Here is a 14081-nt window from a genome sequence, read left to right as displayed (position 1 = left end):
CTGGAGTGTCAACAATAAAATAATGAAAAACAAATGTAGCAATAAAATAGAAGTAGATATAAATTAAATGTAGATTATAAAACATAAAACAGCAAATAAAAAGAATTGTAAATCCCAAAGTTTTCTTTGGAAGTATCAAAAAACTGATAAACCCAAAGCAAGATTGCTCACGAAAAAAGAAACTAAATTGCCAATATCTGGATATAAGAGACAACATCACTAAATATATTAAAAGGAAAATTAGATGTGCTATTATCAACATTATGACAGTGCATTTATGACAGTGAAAATTCTGGTACACTGATTATTTGATATAATCCATATATTACAGTTTATGCAGATGAAGCCAAATATCTTAATAGCTATATATCTATTAATGAAACTGAATTTTTTATTAAGTTCAGAAAATGGTTAATACCAGATACAGGAACAAAGGCATTAATAAAAACAATTGAAAAAGAATACTAAATATTTCTCATAAATATAGATGCAAATGTACTTAAGTAGTAACAAATTTATTCCAGCAATATATAAAAATGATACCCTCATAACTAAGATGCATTTATTCAACAAATAGTTATTTTATATTTAAAAAACAAATTAATGCAACTCACCATATTAATACAATAAAAAGGACAATACAGATGCTCTATAGATGCTGATTAACTGTTTGAACAAAGTCAACAACTCTTTAAAATAAAAGCTCTCACTGGGTACGGTGGCACATGCCTGTAATTCCAGAGACATAGCAGGCAAGATCAAAGGCAGCCTCTGCAAATTAGTGAGGCCCTAAGCAACTTAGAGAGATGCTGTCTCAAAATAAAAAAATATAAAGGACTGGTGATGTGACTCAGTGATAAAACGCCTCTGGGTTCAATCCCCAGTACCTAAAAAAAAAAAAAAAAAGAAAGAAAGACTAACAAAATGCAGGATAATTTCTGGAGCTTGATTAGGGGAATTATGAAAACCTGTATCTATTTGCCTAATGTTTATGTAAGCAATTCTATGAAGTCTCTAAAATAGACACTAAAAATAATTGTGTATTTAGCAAATTTGAGGGAAAGAAGCTTGATATTCAAATAAAAATTTTATTTTATTAGTATCAATCATTTGCAAAATGATATTGAAAAAAAGTAATTCCATATACAATGCCATCAGAATACTTAAAAGAGAGAAATATAACAAAATGTGAAAGATTAAAGCATTAAAAACTAACAAAATGTTGCTGAAATAAAATTTAAAAGGTATAAGTAGAGTGATATTACCTATTTTTGGATTTGAGAACCAATGGTGTTAACAATTCTCTCCAAATTTACCTAGAGATTCAATGCAATCTCGATTAAATCTGAGGAAGTTATTTGCAGGAAGTAACAAGTCGATTCTAAATTTTATATGGAAATGCAAATCTAAAACAATATTGAAGAGCAGAATAAAGTTGGAGTATATAGTTCTCATTTAAAGATTTAGTGCAAAGCTGCTACAGTATTCAAAGTATTGTGGTTTTGACATACAGATCAATAAATGGATTACTAGAATAGAATAGAATAGAATAGAATAGAATAGAATAGAATAGAATAGAATAGAATAGAATAGAAAACTCAGAAATAAACCCACATATTTGATTTTTGCCAAAGGCATCAAAGCAATTCAGCCAGACAAAGCAAAATTTTATAGCCAATAAAACTGAAATAACCAGGCATGCACATAGAAAAAATATGAACTTCAAATTCAACTTCATACCAATTAATATTACAAACAACAATAACATTAATACAAAATGAATTCTATAAATATAAGTAGTGAAAAACCATGAAATTTTAGAGAATATATATAAGAATATTTTTGTGACTGGGATTAGACAATGATTTTTAGAACATAGAAAGCAAGTGCCGTAGAGGAAAACAAATTGGGATCCTCTCTGTACCCACTTCTATCCTCAAGCTGCACACTCCATTTTCTCCATTTTTCACATGTTTATTCATAATAGCCCAAAAGTAGAAAATTTTAAGGTGTTCATTGACAGGAAAAGGTATAAACAAACGAACCCCAATATTACATATAATTATAATGCACTAATAAAAACATTTAAAAAGGAAAACGATTACAGTAAAACTATGCCATCTTATGCCTGAAGCAGCCTTATATCACAGATTTACCATACTTTTCCTGACTGCATCAAGCAGTTGAGTGGCTGACCTATACCATCAAGGTTTGTCTAGGTACACTGTTATGTTCAAATTGCCTAATAATGTATTTATCAGAAGGTAAACTCATTATTAAGTTACGTGTTTACTGTAAGATACCCTTATATATGTTCATTAGGGGTGCATGCATATCACATGATATTTAGCTCAGCATTGTTGGCTGTGGAGATATTTGGATATAATGTGGTTGCTCTCCATTGGGAAAGTGGGGCCAAAAAGATGTTGAAGGAAATGAGAGGGAGGGGGGTATGAAAAATGGTGGAATGAGACAGACATAATTACCCTATGTACATGTATGATTACACGAATGGTATGAATCTACATGGTGTACAACCTTAGAAACAAAAAGATGTACCCCATTTGTGTACAATGAATCAAATTGCAGTCTTTAAAAAATTAATAAATAATTTTTTAAAAAAAGAAAAGAGCTACAAAAAAAGATGTTGAAGCAGATAAGTATCCTACAAACATACAGGGACACTATAACAGCATCCAGTGCCCATTGGATGATTGTCTTCCACACTATTACGCAGTGCTGGAGCATGTAGCTCAGTGATAGAGTGCTTGCCTATATTGCACGAGGCTCTGAGTTCCATCCTCATCACGACAAAACAAAAACAAAAATAGAACAAAACAATAAATATTTTCAAGACAATGGGTGTGTGTCAAATAAAATATTAAAGACTCAAACAATTTAAAAAGACACAAAATTCTAAGTGAACAAGGACTTAATACAGACTACACACTATGTGAACTAATGTACTTGAAGTTTTAAACAGGCAAAATAAATTTATATTTGAAAAAAATACAAACAATTATAGTTTGGGGGCAAAGAGTAGATAATTTTATGCAGGTGACTTGAGGTGAAATTTGGGGTTAGTGGCAATGTTCCATATTTTGAGTAGGGTTAGTTCACACATATTTATTAATTTTTTAACAAATATACAAAATTTGTGCATTTCATTTTTGCACATTTTAAACAGAAAACACTGTTAATAAATATATAAACTTACCTGATATCCATTCACAAATATTTAAAATGCACTGGTATCTGTAGGTTATTTTGAAGTATTACAAAAGTAAACTAAATGAATAATAGACATTCATGAATGTGTAAAATTTGAAAAAATGAATACATATGTGATAAACCAACTATAATAAAATATTGCTGGTATATACAATCTTGGTGGTAGGCATATGAGCATTCACTCAAATTCATTCAAAATTGAAAACACATTTCTATTATTTGTAACAGTAAAATACTAACAATAATAAAATATCAAAAATGATCTAAAAATAATAGAAATGTTTAAAAATAAAAGAATAAAATATATCTTACAACATTTGGAAGGACTGTCATTTTGGTTTGGATAAATGTCCCCCAGAGTTTCTTCTTTTAGAGGTTTGATTCTGAGGGTTGAACTATTGTGAGGTTCTACAGACCTTTAGAAGGGGCCTACTGTGAGGTCCTAGGTCATTAGAGTGTGCCCTCAAAGGAAACTGTGAGGTCCTGTCACCTTCTTTTTCCTCCCTTTGCTTCCTGGGCATACAGAGTGTTTTTGCTCTACCATACACTCTGTCCATTTTGTGCTGCCTTACCACAGGTCCAAAATTATGATGCCAATTGATCCTGGACTGGAATCTCCAAACCTGTGAGCCAAAAAATCCTTTTCTCTTTACCAGTTAATTACATCAGGTATTTTATTACAATAATGAAGCTGACTAATAGAGAGGTTGAGTTAAAAAATAAGATATAAAAGGAGCTGTATAACATGCTGCCTTTTAGGCATATTAAACACAAATACCAAACAATGCCAATGTATTAGAAAATTATACACACACTCAAAGTTATATACTAAACATATTAGAGTAAGAAACTATAGAAGAAATGGGAATAGAGGTCAGAAATAAATAAGGGAAATAAATAAGAGACTTGTCTTGTATACATTGATGATGAGAGTATGTTAAAAATACCTTAACTCTTTGTGCCTAAAATTTCCCCCCCAAAAAAATCAAAGGAAAAACCTAATGTGAACATAATTTCCAGTTTTTGAGCAATAACTATAGATATATTTTTTCCTAATGAAAGCTTTGAAAACTATTTTAGAGTAGGAGTTGACAAATGCATAGTCAAATATTAATGCTTCAGCTCTAGCCATTTGTGGTTTATATTTTATGTTACTTTTAAATCATATTTCAATTTTATTTTATTCATGATTTTAAAATATTACATAATATAACCCAACCCTTATTACAACATCCAAGATATAGGAATAATTTATGGCACTAATCTGTGAAAAGGAATAAAAGGATAAATAGAAGTTTTCTGGACATGGAATGAAATAGAAATACTTGGATTTTTTTCTTTGTTTTAAAATCAAGTGTGGGAAACATCACAACAGACACGACTGAAATACAAAACATAATTAGAAGCTATTTGAAAAATCTATACTCCAACAAAACAGAAAACCTTGAATACATCAACAAATTTCTAGAGACATATGAATTACCTAAACTGAACGAGGAGGACATACACAACTTAAATAAACCAATTTCAAGCAATGAAATAGAAGAGGTCATCAAAAGCCTACCAACAAAGAAAAGTCCGGGACTAGATGGGTTCTCAGCCGAGTTCTACAAAACCTTTAAAGAAGAGCTCATTCCAATACTCCTCAAAGTATTCCATGAAATAGAAGAGGAGGGAACCCTCCCAAACTCGTTCTATGAAGCCAATATCACCCTGATACCAGACAGAGACACATCGAGGAAAGAAAATTTCAGTCCAATATCCTTAATGAACATCGACGCAAAAATTCTCAACAAAATTTTAGCAAATCGCATACAAATATATATTAAAAAGATAGTGCACCACGATCAAGTGGGTTTTATCCCAGGGATGCAAGGTTGGTTCAACATTCGGAAATCAATAAATGTCATTCACCATATCAACAGACTTAAAGTTAAGAATCACATGAATATTTCAATAGATGCAGAAAAAGCATTCGATAAAATATAGCATCCCTTCATGCTCAAAACACTAGAAAAAAATGGGATAGTGGGAACATTCCTTAACATTATAAAGGCCATCTACGCTAAGCCCATGGCTAATATCATTCTAAATGGTGAAAAACTGAAAGCGTTCCCCCTAAAAAACTGGAACAAGGCAGGGATGCCCTCTTTCACCACTTCTATTCAACATCGTCCTTGAAACTCTAGCCAGAGCAATCAGACAACCAAAGAAATTAAAGGGATACGAATAGGAAAGAAGAACTCAAACTATCCCTGTTCACTGATGACATGATTATATATTTAGAGGAACCAGGAAATTCCACCAGAAAACTTTTAGATCTCATAAGTGAATTCAGTAAAGTAGCAGGTTACAAGATCAATGCTCATAAATCCAATGCATTTTTATACATAAGTGATGAATCTTCAAAGAGAAATTAGGAAAACTACCCCATTCACAATAGCATTGAAAAAAATAAAATACTTGGGAATCAATCTCACAAAAGAGGTGAAAGATCTCTACAATGAGAACTACAGAACACTAAAGAAAGAAATTAAAGAAAACCTTAGAAGATGGAAAGATCTCCCATGTTCCTGGATAGAAAGAATTAATATTGTCAAAATGGCCATACTACCTAAAGTGCTATACAGATTCAATGCAATTCCAATTAAAATCCCAATGATGTACCTTGCAGAAAGAGAGCAAGCAATTTTGAAATTCATCTGGAAGAATAAAAAACCTAGAATAGCTAAAGCAATCCTAAGTAGCAAGAACGAAACAGAGGGTATTGCAATACCAGATCTTCAACTGTACTACAAAGCAATAGTAACAAAAACGGCATGGTATTGGTACCAAAATAGACAGGTAGATCAATGGTACAGAATAGAGGACATGGACACAAAACCAAATAAATACAATTTTCTCATACTAGACAAAGGATCCAAAAATATGCAATGGAGAAAAGATAGCCTCTTCAACAAATGGTGCTGGGAAAACTGGAAGACCATATGCAGTAGAATGAAATTAAACCCCTATCTCTCACCCTACACAAAACTCAACTCAAAATGGATCAAGGACCTCGGAATCAGACCAGAGACCCTGCATCTTATAGAAGAAAAAGTAGTTCCAAATCTTCAACTTGTTGGCTTAGGATCAGACTTCCTTAACAGGACTCCCATAGCACAAGAAATAAAAGCAAGAATCAACAACTGGGATAGATTCAAACTAAAAAGCTTTCTCTCAGCAAAGGAAACTATCAGCAATGTGAAGAAAGAGCCTTCAGAGTGGGAGAATATCTTTGCCAACCATACTTCAGATAGAGCACTAATCTCCAGAATCTATAAAGAACTCAAAAAACTCTACACCAAGAATACAAATAATCCAATCAACAAATGGGTTAAGGAAATGAACAGACACTTCAGAGAAGAAGATGTACAAGCAATCAACAGATATATGAAAAAATGTTCAACATCCCTAGTATAGGGAAATGCAAATCAAAACTACCCTAAGATTTCATCTCACCCCAATTAGAATGGCGATTATCAAGAATACAAGCAACAATAGTTGTTGGCGAGGATGTTGTGAAAAAGAAACACTCATACATTGCTGGTGGGGTTGCAAATTAGTGCAGCCACTCTGGAAAGCAGTGTGGAGATTCCTCGGAAAGCTTGGAATGGAAACACCATTTGACCCAGCTATCCCACTCCTTGGCCTATACCCAAAGGACTTAAAATCAGCATACTACAGAGATACAGCCACATCAATGTTCATTGCTGCCCAATTCACCATAGCCAGATTGTGGAACCAACCTAGATGCCCTTCAGTTGATGAATGGATAAAGAAACTGTGGCATATATGTACAATGGAATATTACTCCGCAATGAAGAATGATAAAATTATGGCATTTGCAGGCAAATGGATGAAATTGGAGAATATCATGCTAAGTGAGATAAGCCAATCTCAAAAAACTAAAGGACGAATGATCTTGCTGAAAAGCGGATGAGGACATATAATGGGGGTTGGGAGGGGTTAGCATTAGGTTTAGGGTTAGGTTTAGGGTTAGGGATAAGGAGTGTGGTAAGAATGAACAAAGAAGGACTGTATAGAGGCAAAAGAGGGGTGGGAAGGGTGGGGGGGAGGGAAAAAGTAGTGAATCAAACATTATAGCCCTATTTAAACGTGTGATTACACAAATGGTATGCCTTGACTCCATGTACTAATAGAGAAACAACATGTATCCCATTTGTTTACAATAATAATAAAATAAATAAATAAATAAAATAAAATCAAGTGTGAAAATTAGGGTCAGGTCTCTTACTAACATTTAGAGGTCTCTTCAGTAACAATAAAGGCAAGTCATTACGTTCCTGCTTTTCTAACATATTTCCTATTAATGAAGACAAATAGTTAAGTAGTCTAGTGTCTGTTTAGTAAAATTAAAAATAGTATATTCTACTTTAGTTTATTAACTACAAATGAAATGTGAGTTTCTCAATAGTCTTTATTCTGATTAAGATAATATATAAGGAGCAAGGGCTTTAGCTCACTGGCAGAGCATTTTCCTGGCACATATGGGGCACTCACATTTCATTTGTAATATTTTATAAACTAAAGTAATAACAATAAATGTTTGGCAAGAATGTGGGGAAAATGTACACTCATACATTGCTGGTGGGGACTGCAAATTGATGCAAACACTCTGGAAAGCATTATGGAGTTTCCTCAGAAAACTTGGAATGGAACCACCACTGGACTTAGCTATCCCACTCATTGGCATATACCCAAAGGACATAAAATCAGCATACTACAGTGATGCGGCCACATAGCTGCTCAATTCACAATAGCTATGTTGCGGAACCAACCTAGATGCCCTTCAACAGATGAATGTATAATGAAATTGTGATATATATATATATATGATGGAATATTATTCAGCCATAAATAAGAATAAAATTATGGCATTTGCAGGTAAATGGATGGAGTTAGAGAATATCATGCTAAATGAGATAAGTCAATCCAAAAACCAAGCACAAATATTTTCTCTGATAAGTGGATGCTGATACATAACACGGCAGGGTAGGGGAAGAATGGAGGAACTTTGGATTGTGGGGAAGGAAGGGGGCAGCGGTTGGGAAAGATGACAGAACGTGACAGTCATCATTACCCTACATACATGTATGATTGCACAATTGGTGTGAGAGCACATTGTATACAACCAGATAAATGAAAAGTTGTACTTCATTTGTGTACAATGAATTGAAATACATTTTGCTGTCATGTATAACTAAATAGAACAAAAAATATAAAGAAAATGTATAAGTAGACATACTTAATAATCTGAGCATAAACTGGAAGTTGACAATACTATCCTCTTGAAGAAATTATGTATACTATGTGTTTCTGTGTGTATACAACTCTATAGTTTGAATAATATACAAATAATTTAATTTTAATGTATTTTATTAGAATTTATTTTTTTCCTTTCTCATGATATTGCTTTACAATAAAGATAGGCCAATCAACACCTCTCAGTTTTACTTTGTTCTGTGAAAATTACAAAGGAAATAGAGGTCATAACTCCACCCATGTGAAGGTGTTTAATCTAATGGGGAGATTAGACAAACATAAACACAGGTAGTATAAACACAATCAGCCAGAGTTATCCAAACATGTCCAGGAGAAGCACCTAATAAATGTATTTGGAGACAAGACTCCAGCTGTGTAATAGCTCTGACCTTTGATACCTGGTATTGAGAGCAAGATCCTAGATTGAGAACTAGAAAACATGAATTCTGCATTAACTCTCACTACGTAGCCTTAAACAAATTACTAATGGTGCCTCAGTTTCCTTAAAAGTATAATTTGGATATTATTTTCTCTGCAACCTTAAAAATTACTGTGAAAATTAAATGTTAAAATATGTGTCAAAGTGTTATTAAAACTGGAAAACAATACACAGATTTGAGGATATAATTTCTTTACAGTTCTTATTTGCTCACACAGGTTATTTTTTCCAGAGAACCCAAACTCCACCTTGCCCATTTAAGTGCTAACTCAGGTTTCATTTTCTCAGTGAAACCTACATGTGTTTTTTTGAAGCTCGGAGTTCCTATAGTCAGTTCTTAGTTTCCTCAAATTGCCTGATATTATTAGTTAGCTTTTTGTATGTATTGTCTTTTCTGATTTTTAAGGCTATAACCACAAATTTGCCTGATACTTAGTTTTTCTATGTTGCCTTGCATAGTTCAATACATGTTTATGGTGATTGATTGATTAAAGAATGATTTGTTCATTCATTTTGCAAACATAATGTGTACCTACTCTGCATCAGGTACTGTAATGTTGCAAGAAATGAGGAAATAATGCTTATCTTTATGGAATTTACCTCTGAATGGGAATGCATATGCATTTATGCATCATAGGCATAAATTATAAATATATATCATATAATATAGAGATCCCAAAAGTTATGAAGTATATGAAATCTATCTACCTCTTCATTTATTTATCTAATATTCTAGCTCCCAAAAATTAGGTCATTTTAATATATGTAAAAAATGCAACAAAGAAACCAAATTTAGTATGATGATTGAAGGAGGTGCTCTTTGAGATAGTATGCTCAGAAATGTCTTCCTTGAAAAGGACACATTTGAGCACAGACATGAATGAAAGAGCAAGCAAGGCAAAGGTCTGAGAGACAAGTGTTTAAAGAAGAAATGTGCATCACATCAGGCTTTTCTTAAAAATTGTGATTTGAGTCCACATGATGTCATTTTTTTGGTGAGTATATAAGTTTATTTTGTAGATCTATGTTTTCGCTCATATTTTCTCAACTAAGTTTTATAGAGCTATAATTAAATTCCAGACACTGGGTGGACAATGGAGTGTTGGGACTAATGACACGTTAACTATCTCAGGCTGACTCCTTACTCCCTGGCGAGTGAGCAAGATCAAGGCCTCAAAGGTGGTTTCAAAAGTTAATGGCGATAAACTGGACCACCATCAGGGATTGGTTAACAACAGTTCCGCGAACGTGGTCAGCTCGTAGCCCTGTGACTTCCTCAATAAAGAAAGGAGTTCCTGCTGTGACTGGTCTCCCTGACGGGTCTGATTGTCCTCCACCCGGAGGGCTGGGTGCGGCAGTCAGTCGGCCCTACCTTTCCTGGTCTGGCCTTGTTGGGGAGTGCTCCCTTCCCTTGTTGCTGGTCGAGAAGAGCAAGGGGGCTAAAGACCCCAACAATGGAGGGCAAAACTGATACCATTTCTTCCCTCATGGAGCTTATATGATATTCCCCTTTTAAGATCTCAATATTTGTTATGGTTTGGATGAGAGGTGTCCCCAAAAGCTCATGTGTCAGACAATGCAAGAAGGTTCAGAGGGGAAATGATTGGGTTGTGAGAGTCCAAACTTGGTGAATTAATCCCCTGCTAGGGATTAATTGAGTGGTAACTAAAGGTGAGTGGGAGTGGCTGGAGGAGGTAGGCATTGGGGGTGTGGCTTTGAGTGTATATTTAGTATCTGGCAGTGGAGTCTCTCTCTCTCTCTCCTTCCTGATCATCATGTGAGTCATTTCCGTCCACCACATTCTTCCACCATGATGTCCTGTCTCATCTTAAGCCCTGAGGAATGGAGCCTGCTGTCCATCAACTGAGACCCATGAAACCGTGAGCCCCCATTAAACCCTTTCTCTTCTATAATTATTTTGTTTGGGTCTTTTAGACACAGCAGCAAAAAAAGCTGACAAAAACAACATGTAAACTGGATTATTACCATTGATTGCAATGGGTTCTCACATCTACTATGACCCTAAAGTACTGACTAAAAGAAATGTAAATGAATGAAGTCATTTTAGAGAAAAAGGGTGACATTTTCTAGACAATTTTAATATATACATACTCTATTAAACACCAGTACTCCTGGGAACTATCCAAAATAAATCTTCTCACAGATCCACAATTCTAACAGAAGTGCTCTAAACCTGACATGATAATTCCATAGATTTCAGTAGTCAGGCACATTCTGTCATCTTGCTCTGCCACTATAACAATACAACATCCATCTTGTAGCTGAAGATGACTACCCAACTCACATGACTGTTAGTAATTTAGATTCCTAACAGCAGGAAGAGGCAGGGATAGGAAGTTATTTTAACATCCTTTTAAAGGAGTTGTATATGCCACTTCTACTTACATCTCATTGGCTGCATAACATTGAGCTACAAAGAAAGCTGGGAAATGTAATCTTTAGCATTGTATTCAAGCGCTCAGCTATGTTTTTATTATTATAGAGAAAGGGGAGAATGTTTATTGAGTGAACAATGTGCAGTATCTATAATAACCTATTAAGTGTCTAGCATGACACATTTTACATTTTTTTCATACTGAGTCTTTGAAACCCACTGTGCCACTCTGACAATATAACTTAATTTGGATTAGCCACATTGTAAGTGTTCAATACCCACATGAGTCCTGTTATCACATTGCACAGCAAATTTCTAAATAGGACTTATCCTCTTCCTTCCAGGATCTTATTCCATTCCCCTCGACTATAATTTATCTGGTGGTGTCAGTTGCCTACTAAGCACTTGAACACTTTCCATTTTATTGTCAATTATTGGACATTCATCATTCTCAGTTATTTGTTAATACTTTCCTGAAAGAAAAGCAAACCTCTAAAAAAGAAAAAAAAAACCTTTTTGTCTTTTTCAAAATATAAACCAAAAGCCAAATCAAAACAAATAAAAACCTTAGTAGAAATTTGTCATTACATACACAAGTTGTGATTTATAATTTGATTTTTGCAGCAACACCTCATAAACAATTTTTATAGATTTACAACTTCACATATATTCACTTATCCTAGAAAATATGCATTGCAAAACACTAAAGGGCACTGAAGTTTTGCAATTTATGTTTTTATGGTTGTCATTGTTTTTGATCATTTAATCATAGTGAGAGGATCTGATAATATAAAGAGTATGTTGAATGGTGATGAACTGAGGAGTCAAGAAAGTTGCAAGCCAACTGAGACTTGTTTGATAAAATCAATCATTTGAAAAACATTTTTTTAAAGTATTTCAAGTATCTTGATGGGAAAAGGTAAAAACTTTAGAGAACATGGGGATCATTCATGTTCTTATTCTTGCTGGAAGATGCCAAATTTACCTATAAAGAATTATGAGTCAAAGTGAAATTGATGTAAATAAGCACAGCTACAAAATTCTGACAGTTTTTACAAGAATGGAAGAATGTTTTGTGTACCTCAAGAAAGATGTTTTTATCAATTCTAGAGCTGTCTTCACCCCCAATTGCTGCATATTTCTTTTGATGCCACTAACTTACAAATTTGTTTAGAAATATTTTGTTTTAATTGTAGGTGGACACAATACCTTTTTTTTATTTTTATAAGGTGCTGAGGATTGAACCCAGGGCCTCATGCATTCTAGGCAAGTGCTCTACCACTGAGCCACAACCCCAGCCCCTAACTTATAATTAATACTGACAAGAGACTACAGTGTGCTTTCAATATACTTTTTATCTGTTTCCTTCATGACTCTTTTCAAGAAAATTGGAAGGAAATGACTTGTATATTTTTAAATAATTATCAGAACCATTTTGAACCTCCCCCACCTCCAAATTTGTCTTCATTAACAACTTGTTCTACTAATTGATAAATTCTATCTAAGGACATGATTTTGCTGCTAGTAAATATAATAGACCTTACATAATCTACATCTTTCATTACACACTGTTTATCTAACAATTTTGACACTGAGGTTTAGTATTTCTTCAGACTAAGTATTGTGAAAATTTTGTCATAAAACCATGCAGAACAATGGAATACAAATGAATTGACTTTTTCATTAATATATAATTATTAAATCTGGACACAGTGACACACACCTGTAATACCAGCAGCTTGAGAGGCTGAGACAGGAGGATCACTACTTCAAGGCCAGTTTCAGCTACATAGCCAGCCCCTGTCTCAAAATTAAAAACCAAAAGGGCAGAGGATATAGCTTAGTGATAGAGTGTCCCTGGGTTCAATGGTTCAATCGCTGGTACCACAAACAAACAAAAAACCAAAAATATATATGCATATAATTATTAAAGCCATTTTGGATCATTTTGCTAATATAAATCTATATTTATTAAAGATAAAGTACACCTCATTATTTCATTATTGGATTTGACTTTGAGAATGGCTCAAACATTTGATAAACTAAATATGGTACTAAATAAAAAATAAACCAAATTTTTATGAAATCATAATTGTTGGAATAAAAAGATTTCTTCAGTTCTAATTGTATTTTCTTTACATTGATATAAATAATGTGTGGATTTCTTTGAAAGTCAGAATTTATTTTTCATTAAAGGCAGATTATAACAATTGTATGCTCTTTAGGGGTATTAATGTTTATTCATTAAGGATTCATTTAGCCACTATTTTATAGAAATATATCAGACTGCTCATGGGCCTCTTATAAACTATCTGTGGAAGTTCTGATGCAATTAAAAGGATCTCTAAATTATGAACAAGTAGTATAAAGTCTGCATAAAAGCCAAGGAATCCAAAGCAAAGGAAATTATTATACATTGACTTTCAACAGAGAAAACCTCCTGGAAAATAATACAGGGAAATTATGAGCATGAATTGGCCAATATGAAAAACATCTTACAATTTCAGCTTGGAGCTACATAAAAGTCAAATGTAATTATAAGTGTCTATACACATAATATGGATTAATTCATAGTTTTCACATCACCTTTTATGGTATGTATAGACATTTTTTAAGATTATATTAACATACAATAAAGATTTTTTAATTTACAAAGTAATAAGATGAAATTATTTAATTTACCCTTCTAAC

The 14081-nt window shown here is 33.4% G+C and overlaps 1 non-coding gene and 1 pseudogene across 1 annotated transcript; both read right to left on the bottom strand.

Annotated features, from left to right (window-relative positions):
* LOC124971644 (nucleolar protein of 40 kDa-like) overlaps positions 1-14081 on the bottom strand; it is a 198584-nt pseudogene that overhangs the window by 180176 nt on the left and 4327 nt on the right.
* Positions 12615-12687, bottom strand: Trnas-aga (transfer RNA serine (anticodon AGA)). Its single transcript has one exon. It is a non-coding gene; the product is annotated as a tRNA-Ser (tRNA).

Source organism: Sciurus carolinensis, chromosome X, assembly GCF_902686445.1.
Source record: "Sciurus carolinensis chromosome X, mSciCar1.2, whole genome shotgun sequence".
Taxonomy (NCBI): Eukaryota; Metazoa; Chordata; class Mammalia; order Rodentia; family Sciuridae; genus Sciurus; species Sciurus carolinensis.
The sequence above is the reverse complement of the archived record's forward strand: the minus strand, read 5'-3'. Positions and strand labels throughout refer to the sequence as shown.